This window comes from Rhea pennata, unplaced genomic scaffold, assembly GCF_028389875.1.
Source record: "Rhea pennata isolate bPtePen1 unplaced genomic scaffold, bPtePen1.pri scaffold_23_1, whole genome shotgun sequence".
NCBI lineage: Eukaryota > Metazoa > Chordata > Aves > Rheiformes > Rheidae > Rhea > Rhea pennata.
In genome coordinates this window covers 2,188,611-2,197,100 of record NW_026907675.1, presented here as the reverse complement: position 1 = coordinate 2,197,100, position 8,490 = coordinate 2,188,611, and positions in this window count along the sequence as shown.

Genomic DNA, 8,490 nt, shown 5'->3' with positions numbered 1-8,490 from the left:
TCGGTTAGTGGGGTGTACAGCTGCTCCAAGACTTCGCCACGTGCATTGATGGATTCGGTCAGTGGGATGCACAGCTACACCAAGGCCTTGCCACCTGTATTGGTAGGACTCGGTCAGTGGGGTGCGCAGCTGTACGGAGGACTCGCCACCTGCATTGGTGGGACTCGGTCAGTGGGGAGCACAGCTGTATGAACACCGAGCCACCTGCATTGGTTGGAGTCGATCAGTGGGGTGCACAGCTGTACTGAGGCCGAGCCACCTGCATTGGTGGGACTCGGTCAGTGGGGTGCACAGCTGTACCAAGACCTCGTCAGCTGCATTGATGGAGTTGGTCATTGGGGTGCACAGCTGCACCGAGGCCTAGTCACCTGCATTGGTGGGACTCGGTCAGTGGGGTGCACAGCTGTACTGAGGCCGAGCCACCTGCATTGGTGGGAATCGGTCAGTGGGGTTCACAGCTGCACAAAGACCTCGCTACATGCATTGATGGACTCGGTCAGTGGGGTGCACAGCTGTACTGAGGCTGAGCCACGTGCATTGGTCAGACTCGGTCAGTGGGTTGCATAGCTGTACTGAGGCCTTACCACCTGCATTGGTGGGACTCGGTCAGTGGGGTGCACAGCTGTACTGAGGCCGAGCCACGTGCATTAGTGGGACTCGGTGAGTGGAGTGCACAGCTGTACTGAGGCCTCCCCACCTGCATTGGTGAGTCTCGGTCAGTGGGGTGCACAGCTATAACGAGGCCGAGCCACCTGCATTGGTGGGACTCAGTCAGTGGGGTGCACAGGTGTACCGAGGCGTAGCCACGTGCATTGGTCAGACTTAGTCAGTGGGTTGCATAGGTGTACGGAGGCTTCGCCACCTGCATTGGTAGGACACGGTCAGTGGGGAGCACAGCTGTAACGAGGCTGCGCCATGTGCATTGGTCAGACTCGGTCAGTGCGGTGCAAAGCTGCACCAAGACCTCGCCACATGCATTGATCAACTCGGTCAGTGGGGTGCACAGCTGTACTTAGGTCACACCACCTGCATTGGTCGGACTCGGTCAGTGGGTTGCACAGCTACACCAAGGCCTTGCCACCTGCATTGGTGGGACTTGGTCAGTGGGGAGCACCGCTGTATCCAGTCTGAGCCACCTGCAATGGTCGGACTCGGTCAGTGGGTTGCATAGCTGTACAGAGGCTTCGCCACCTGCGTTGGTGGAACTCGGTCAGTGTGGTGCACAGCTGTATGAACACCAAGCCACCTTGATTGGTTGGAGTCGATCATTGGGGTGCACAGCTGCACTGAGGCCTTGCCACCTGCATTGGTGGGACTCGGTCAGTTGGGTGCACAGCTGTACTGAGTACTTGCAACCTGCATTGGTGGGACTTGGTCAGTGGGGTGCACAGCTGCACCGAGGCCTTGCCACCTGCATTGGTGGGACTCTGTCAGTGGTGTGCACAGCTGTACTGAGTCTGAGCCACCTGCATTCGTGTGACTCAGTCAGTGGGTTACACCGCTGTACCAGGCCTCGCCACCTGCATTGGTGGGACTCGGTGAGTGGGGTGCAGTGCTGTTCCAAGTCTGCACCAGCAGCATTGGTTGGACTTGGGCAGTGGGGTGCACAGCTTTATGAACTCCGAGCCAACTGCATTGATCGGAGTAGATCAGTGGGGTGCACAGCTGCACTGAGGCCTTGCCACCTGCATTAGAGGGACACGGTCAGTGGGTAGCACAACTGTACCGACGCCGAGCCACGTGCAATGGTGGAACTCGGTGAGTGGGGTGCAGAGATGTACCGAGGCTGAGGCACCTGCATTGATGGGAGTTGGTCAGTGGGGTGCACATCTGCACCGAGACCGTGCCACCTGCATTGGTGGGAATCGGTCAGTGGGGTTCACAGCTGCACAAAGACCTCGCTACATGCATTGATGGACTCGGTCAGTGGGGTGCACAGCTGTACTGAGGCTGAGCCACGTGCATTGGTCAGACTCGGTCAGTGGGTTGCATAGCTGTACTGAAGCCTTACCACCTGCATTGGTGGGACTCGGTCAGTGGGGTGCACAGCTGTACTGAGGCCGAGCCACGTGCATTAGTGGGACTCGGTGAGTGGAGTGCACAGCTGTACTGAGGCCTCCCCACCTGCATTGGTGAGTCTCGGTCAGTGGGGTGCACAGCTGCACCGAGGCCTTACCACCTGCATTGTCGGGACTCGGTCAGTGGGGTGCACAGCTATAACGAGGCCGAGCCACCTGCATTGGTGGGACTCAGTCAGTGGGGTGCACAGGTGTACCGAGGCGTAGCCACGTGCATTGGTCAGACTTAGTCAGTGGGTTGCATAGGTGTACGGAGGCTTCGCCACCTGCATTGGTAGGACACGGTCAGTGGGGAGCACAGCTGTAACGAGGCTGCGCCATGTGCATTGGTCAGACTCGGTCAGTGCGGTGCAAAGCTGCACCAAGACCTCGCCACATGCATTGATCAACTCGGTCAGTGGGGTGCACAGCTGTACTTAGGTCACACCACCTGCATTGGTCGGACTCGGTCAGTGGGTTGCACAGCTACACCAAGGCCTTGCCACCTGCATTGGTGGGACTTGGTCAGTGGGGAGCACCGCTGTATCCAGTCTGAGCCACCTGCAATGGTCGGACTCGGTCAGTGGGTTGCATAGCTGTACAGAGGCTTCGCCACCTGCGTTGGTGGAACTCGGTCAGTGTGGTGCACAGCTGTATGAACACCAAGCCACCTTGATTGGTTGGAGTCGATCATTGGGGTGCACAGCTGCACTGAGGCCTTGCCACCTGCATTGGTGGGACTCGGTCAGTTGGGTGCACAGCTGTACTGAGTACTTGCAACCTGCATTGGTGGGACTTGGTCAGTGGGGTGCACAGCTGCACCGAGGCCTTGCCACCTGCATTGGTGGGACTCTGTCAGTGGTGTGCACAGCTGTACTGAGTCTGAGCCACCTGCATTCGTGTGACTCAGTCAGTGGGTTACACCGCTGTACCAGGCCTCGCCACCTGCATTGGTGGGACTCAGTGAGTGGGGTGCAGTGCTGTTCCAAGTCTGCACCAGCAGCATTGGTTGGACTTGGGCAGTGGGGTGCACAGCTTTATGAACTCCGAGCCAACTGCATTGATCGGAGTAGATCAGTGGGGTGCACAGCTGCACTGAGGCCTTGCCACCTGCATTAGAGGGACACGGTCAGTGGGTAGCACAACTGTACCGACGCCGAGCCACGTGCAATGGTGGAACTCGGTGAGTGGGGTGCAGAGATGTACCGAGGCTGAGGCACCTGCATTGATGGGAGTTGGTCAGTGGGGTGCACATCTGCACCGAGACCGTGCCACCTGCATTGGTGGGAATCGGTCAGTGGGGTTCACAGCTGCACAAAGACCTCGCTACATGCATTGATGGACTCGGTCAGTGGGGTGCACAGCTGTACTGAGGCTGAGCCACGTGCATTGGTCAGACTCGGTCAGTGGGTTGCATAGCTGTACTGAGGCCTTACCACCTGCATTGGTGGGACTCGGTCAGTGGGGTGCACAGCTGTACTGAGGCCGAGCCACGTGCATTAGTGGGACTCGGTGAGTGGAGTGCACAGCTGTACTGAGGCCTCCCCACCTGCATTGGTGAGTCTCGGTCAGTGGGGTGCACAGCTGCACCGAGGCCTTACCACCTGCATTGTCGGGACTCGGTCAGTGGGGTGCACAGCTATAACGAGGCCGAGCCACCTGCATTGGTGGGACTCAGTCAGTGGGGTGCACAGGTGTACCGAGGCGTAGCCACGTGCATTGGTCAGACTTAGTCAGTGGGTTGCATAGGTGTACGGAGGCTTCGCCACCTGCATTGGTAGGACACGGTCAGTGGGGAGCACAGCTGTAACGAGGCTGCGCCATGTGCATTGGTCAGACTCGGTCAGTGCGGTGCAAAGCTGCACCAAGACCTCGCCACATGCATTGATCAACTCGGTCAGTGGGGTGCACAGCTGTACTTAGGTCACACCACCTGCATTGGTCGGACTCGGTCAGTGGGTTGCACAGCTACACCAAGGCCTTGCCACCTGCATTGGTGGGACTTGGTCAGTGGGGAGCACCGCTGTATCCAGTCTGAGCCACCTGCAATGGTCGGACTCGGTCAGTGGGTTGCATAGCTGTACAGAGGCTTCGCCACCTGCGTTGGTGGAACTCGGTCAGTGTGGTGCACAGCTGTATGAACACCAAGCCACCTTGATTGGTTGGAGTCGATCATTGGGGTGCACAGCTGCACTGAGGCCTTGCCACCTGCATTGGTGGGACTCGGTCAGTTGGGTGCACAGCTGTACTGAGTACTTGCAACCTGCATTGGTGGGACTTGGTCAGTGGGGTGCACAGCTGCACCGAGGCCTTGCCACCTGCATTGGTGGGACTCTGTCAGTGGTGTGCACAGCTGTACTGAGTCTGAGCCACCTGCATTCGTGTGACTCAGTCAGTGGGTTACACCGCTGTACCAGGCCTCGCCACCTGCATTGGTGGGACTCGGTGAGTGGGGTGCAGTGCTGTTCCAAGTCTGCACCAGCAGCATTGGTTGGACTTGGGCAGTGGGGTGCACAGCTTTATGAACTCCGAGCCAACTGCATTGATCGGAGTAGATCAGTGGGGTGCACAGCTGCACTGAGGCCTTGCCACCTGCATTAGAGGGACACGGTCAGTGGGTAGCACAACTGTACCGACGCCGAGCCACGTGCAATGGTGGAACTCGGTGAGTGGGGTGCAGAGATGTACCGAGGCTGAGGCACCTGCATTGATGGGAGTTGGTCAGTGGGGTGCACATCTGCACCGAGGCCGTGCCACCTGCATTGGTGGGAATCGGTCAGTGGGGTTCACAGCTGCACAAAGACCTCGCTACATGCATTGATGGACTCGGTCAGTGGGGTGCACAGCTGTACTGAGGCTGAGCCACGTGCATTGGTCAGACTCGGTCAGTGGGTTGCATAGCTGTACTGAGGCCTTACCACCTGCATTGGTGGGACTCGGTCAGTGGGGTGCACAGCTGTACTGAGGCCGAGCCACGTGCATTAGTGGGACTCGGTGAGTGGAGTGCACAGCTGTACTGAGGCCTCCCCACCTGCATTGGTGAGTCTCGGTCAGTGGGGTGCACAGCTGCACCGAGGCCTTACCACCTGCATTGTCGGGACTCGGTCAGTGGGGTGCACAGCTATAACGAGGCCGAGCCACCTGCATTGGTGGGACTCAGTCAGTGGGGTGCACAGGTGTACCGAGGCGTAGCCACGTGCATTGGTCAGACTTAGTCAGTGGGTTGCATAGGTGTACGGAGGCTTCGCCACCTGCATTGGTAGGACACGGTCAGTGGGGAGCACAGCTGTAACGAGGCTGCGCCATGTGCATTGGTCAGACTCGGTCAGTGCGGTGCAAAGCTGCACCAAGACCTCGCCACATGCATTGATCAACTCGGTCAGTGGGGTGCACAGCTGTACTTAGGTCACACCACCTGCATTGGTCGGACTCGGTCAGTGGGTTGCACAGCTACACCAAGGCCTTGCCACCTGCATTGGTGGGACTTGGTCAGTGGGGAGCACCGCTGTATCCAGTCTGAGCCACCTGCAATGGTCGGACTCGGTCAGTGGGTTGCATAGCTGTACAGAGGCTTCGCCACCTGCGTTGGTGGAACTCGGTCAGTGTGGTGCACAGCTGTATGAACACCAAGCCACCTTGATTGGTTGGAGTCGATCATTGGGGTGCACAGCTGCACTGAGGCCTTGCCACCTGCATTGGTGGGACTCGGTCAGTTGGGTGCACAGCTGTACTGAGTACTTGCAACCTGCATTGGTGGGACTTGGTCAGTGGGGTGCACAGCTGCACCGAGGCCTTGCCACCTGCATTGGTGGGACTCTGTCAGTGGTGTGCACAGCTGTACTGAGTCTGAGCCACCTGCATTCGTGTGACTCAGTCAGTGGGTTACACCGCTGTACCAGGCCTCGCCACCTGCATTGGTGGGACTCGGTGAGTGGGGTGCAGTGCTGTTCCAAGTCTGCACCAGCAGCATTGGTTGGACTTGGGCAGTGGGGTGCACAGCTTTATGAACTCCGAGCCAACTGCATTGATCGGAGTAGATCAGTGGGGTGCACAGCTGCACTGAGGCCTTGCCACCTGCATTAGAGGGACACGGTCAGTGGGTAGCACAACTGTACCGACGCCGAGCCACGTGCAATGGTGGAACTCGGTGAGTGGGGTGCAGAGATGTACCGAGGCTGAGGCACCTGCATTGATGGGAGTTGGTCAGTGGGGTGCACATCTGCACCGAGACCGTGCCACCTGCATTGGTGGGACTCGGTCAGTGGGGTGCACAGCTGTACTGAGGCTGCGCCACCTGCATTGGTGGGACTCGGTCAGTGGGGTACACAGAGAAATACTCTTAGAGAAATACTGTGAGAAAAGCCTTGCAAATAGGGAACAAGGCTCCAGGACAAGGGAGGTAGAAAAGCAGTACTGCAAAGTATAACCAGCTCCGGCCAAATTAGCGTTGATAAAACCGCAGTGCTTCGAAAAATGCAGAATAACCCAGAAGTGACCTTAGGTTCATTAAGGCTTATTAACATATTAAACTTCACACCCCTAAATGAATAATGAGATGGAAATGACATTATAATGATGTTACCGCCTCTTCTTTACTTCCTATGCTAATTAACAAGAGTGTGAAAGCACAACCGAAGAGCAATTACCAGATGTAATGAAATTGTAACCAATAGAAAGGTTTGTATAAAATACTCCCTGAAAAGTGTGTATAAATCAAGAATGAGAGGGGGAGAAGGTGTGCTAGCTTTGTGGATTTACCACCTAGCACCCATCTCTGTGCAGAAATGAAATAAACAAATATCTTGACCCTGTGTGTCTATTGGTTGCTTGCACACTGGGTAACAGAACCCAGATTTGGGACAAGAGCAGGACAAACACTTTCTTCTGAAATGGCAAAAGGCAGTGAGAGCTACATGGGGCTCCTCACCACTACCACCCAAAGCACAGGCAAAATCCAGTTCTTTGCCAGCGTCAGCACCTAACCACACCACACTTAGCACACCGATGGCTACATGTGGCTGCTTCCTTATTTCCCCGCTGTAGCACAGAAAGGTCACACTACAGCAGGATGGTGGGGTTAGGGTTAGGGTTAGGGCACTTTTGCCTTGCTGCTCCCATTTAAAGGCACTACTCCAACCAGATCTCCTACAGGAAGGACTCAGCCCCTTGACAGACAGCTCCCAAGAACTCACCTGCCTTTCTCCAAAGACCACCATGCCACAAGGCCTTCACTCCTTCAAAGGGATTCCAGCAGGCTAAGGCCCAGCCAGAAAAGCGCATCTCCCACAAAGTCTTTCCCTCTCAGCAAACACTGCTGCAGACCAAAGCTCTTATGAGCCAGAGGAAATAAGAGGAAAGGAGGGAAAACGCAGGCTTGGTTCGCATCCCGGAGCAAGGAGAAACACTCCCTGGCCTTCAGGAAAAATCCATGCTGCAGATCCTGGAAATCGCTTAGCATCCCCAAGGCCTGAACCTCAGTGCATCAAAGGCAGCAGGCTGCCAGCAACTCTGGCCCATGACACCAGGGCAGCCTAGGCCCAGCCAGCATAGTCACACCCTCACCTTGCAGTGCTCCCCAGCTCCCCACTCTGGCACCACTGCCAACACACAGCACCGCCCTCTCCAGCGGTCTCCTAACATGATGAGCACCAAAACACTGGGACCACCACCTGGCTCCCCAACAGGGAACCCCTGCACTGTGACACCCTGCACACACCACTGCTCGCCTCACTGAGGGCTGCAGCAGAAACGCACCTCTACATCAGAAATGCATAGTGCACCCCAAGTGCCCCACAACACAGCCCAGCTCTGCAACTCTGCAGTTCCCTTCTGGTCCTCCAAGGCTTTGCAACACGCACTGCCTCTCAGCATCTACTCACAGTCCTACACATGGTTACTTCCCTTCTCCAGGAAGCAGACGAGTGCTCTCACAAGCCCTGATCAGGCCACCTCTTGCCACTCGTTTGTGCCTCAACTTCCTTGAACAAGAAATCTCTTTCAAAATGTGGCCGGTACCTGTTTGGGGGTGACATTCCTTCTGTCTCCTCCAACAGACTTTGCACCCATTCTCCACTGGCTGCTTACTCGGACAAAAATCATCAATTTCCAAGGTGTTACAGATCCAAATGTGTCATAAAAGCACGTGGACACCTGAAAGACAGGCACAGCATTTAGACCTTGCAGGAACATCTCACAAGCTCCCTCCTGTTTCCACAGGGGGAATTTCCAAAGCACACACACATGCTGGCAATCAGAGATTACTAACGCTGCTTACACCAGCATTAGATTGATTTAGCAGTTTAAAAAGCAGTTTAGCTGGACTCCCTAGCTGTCTGGCAGCAGGCTGCAAGCTTCTACTTAGCAACAAGGGGGAAAAACAAACTCCATGTCCATATTCACTAGAGAACATAACCCGCGTTTTAAATGCAGTAGT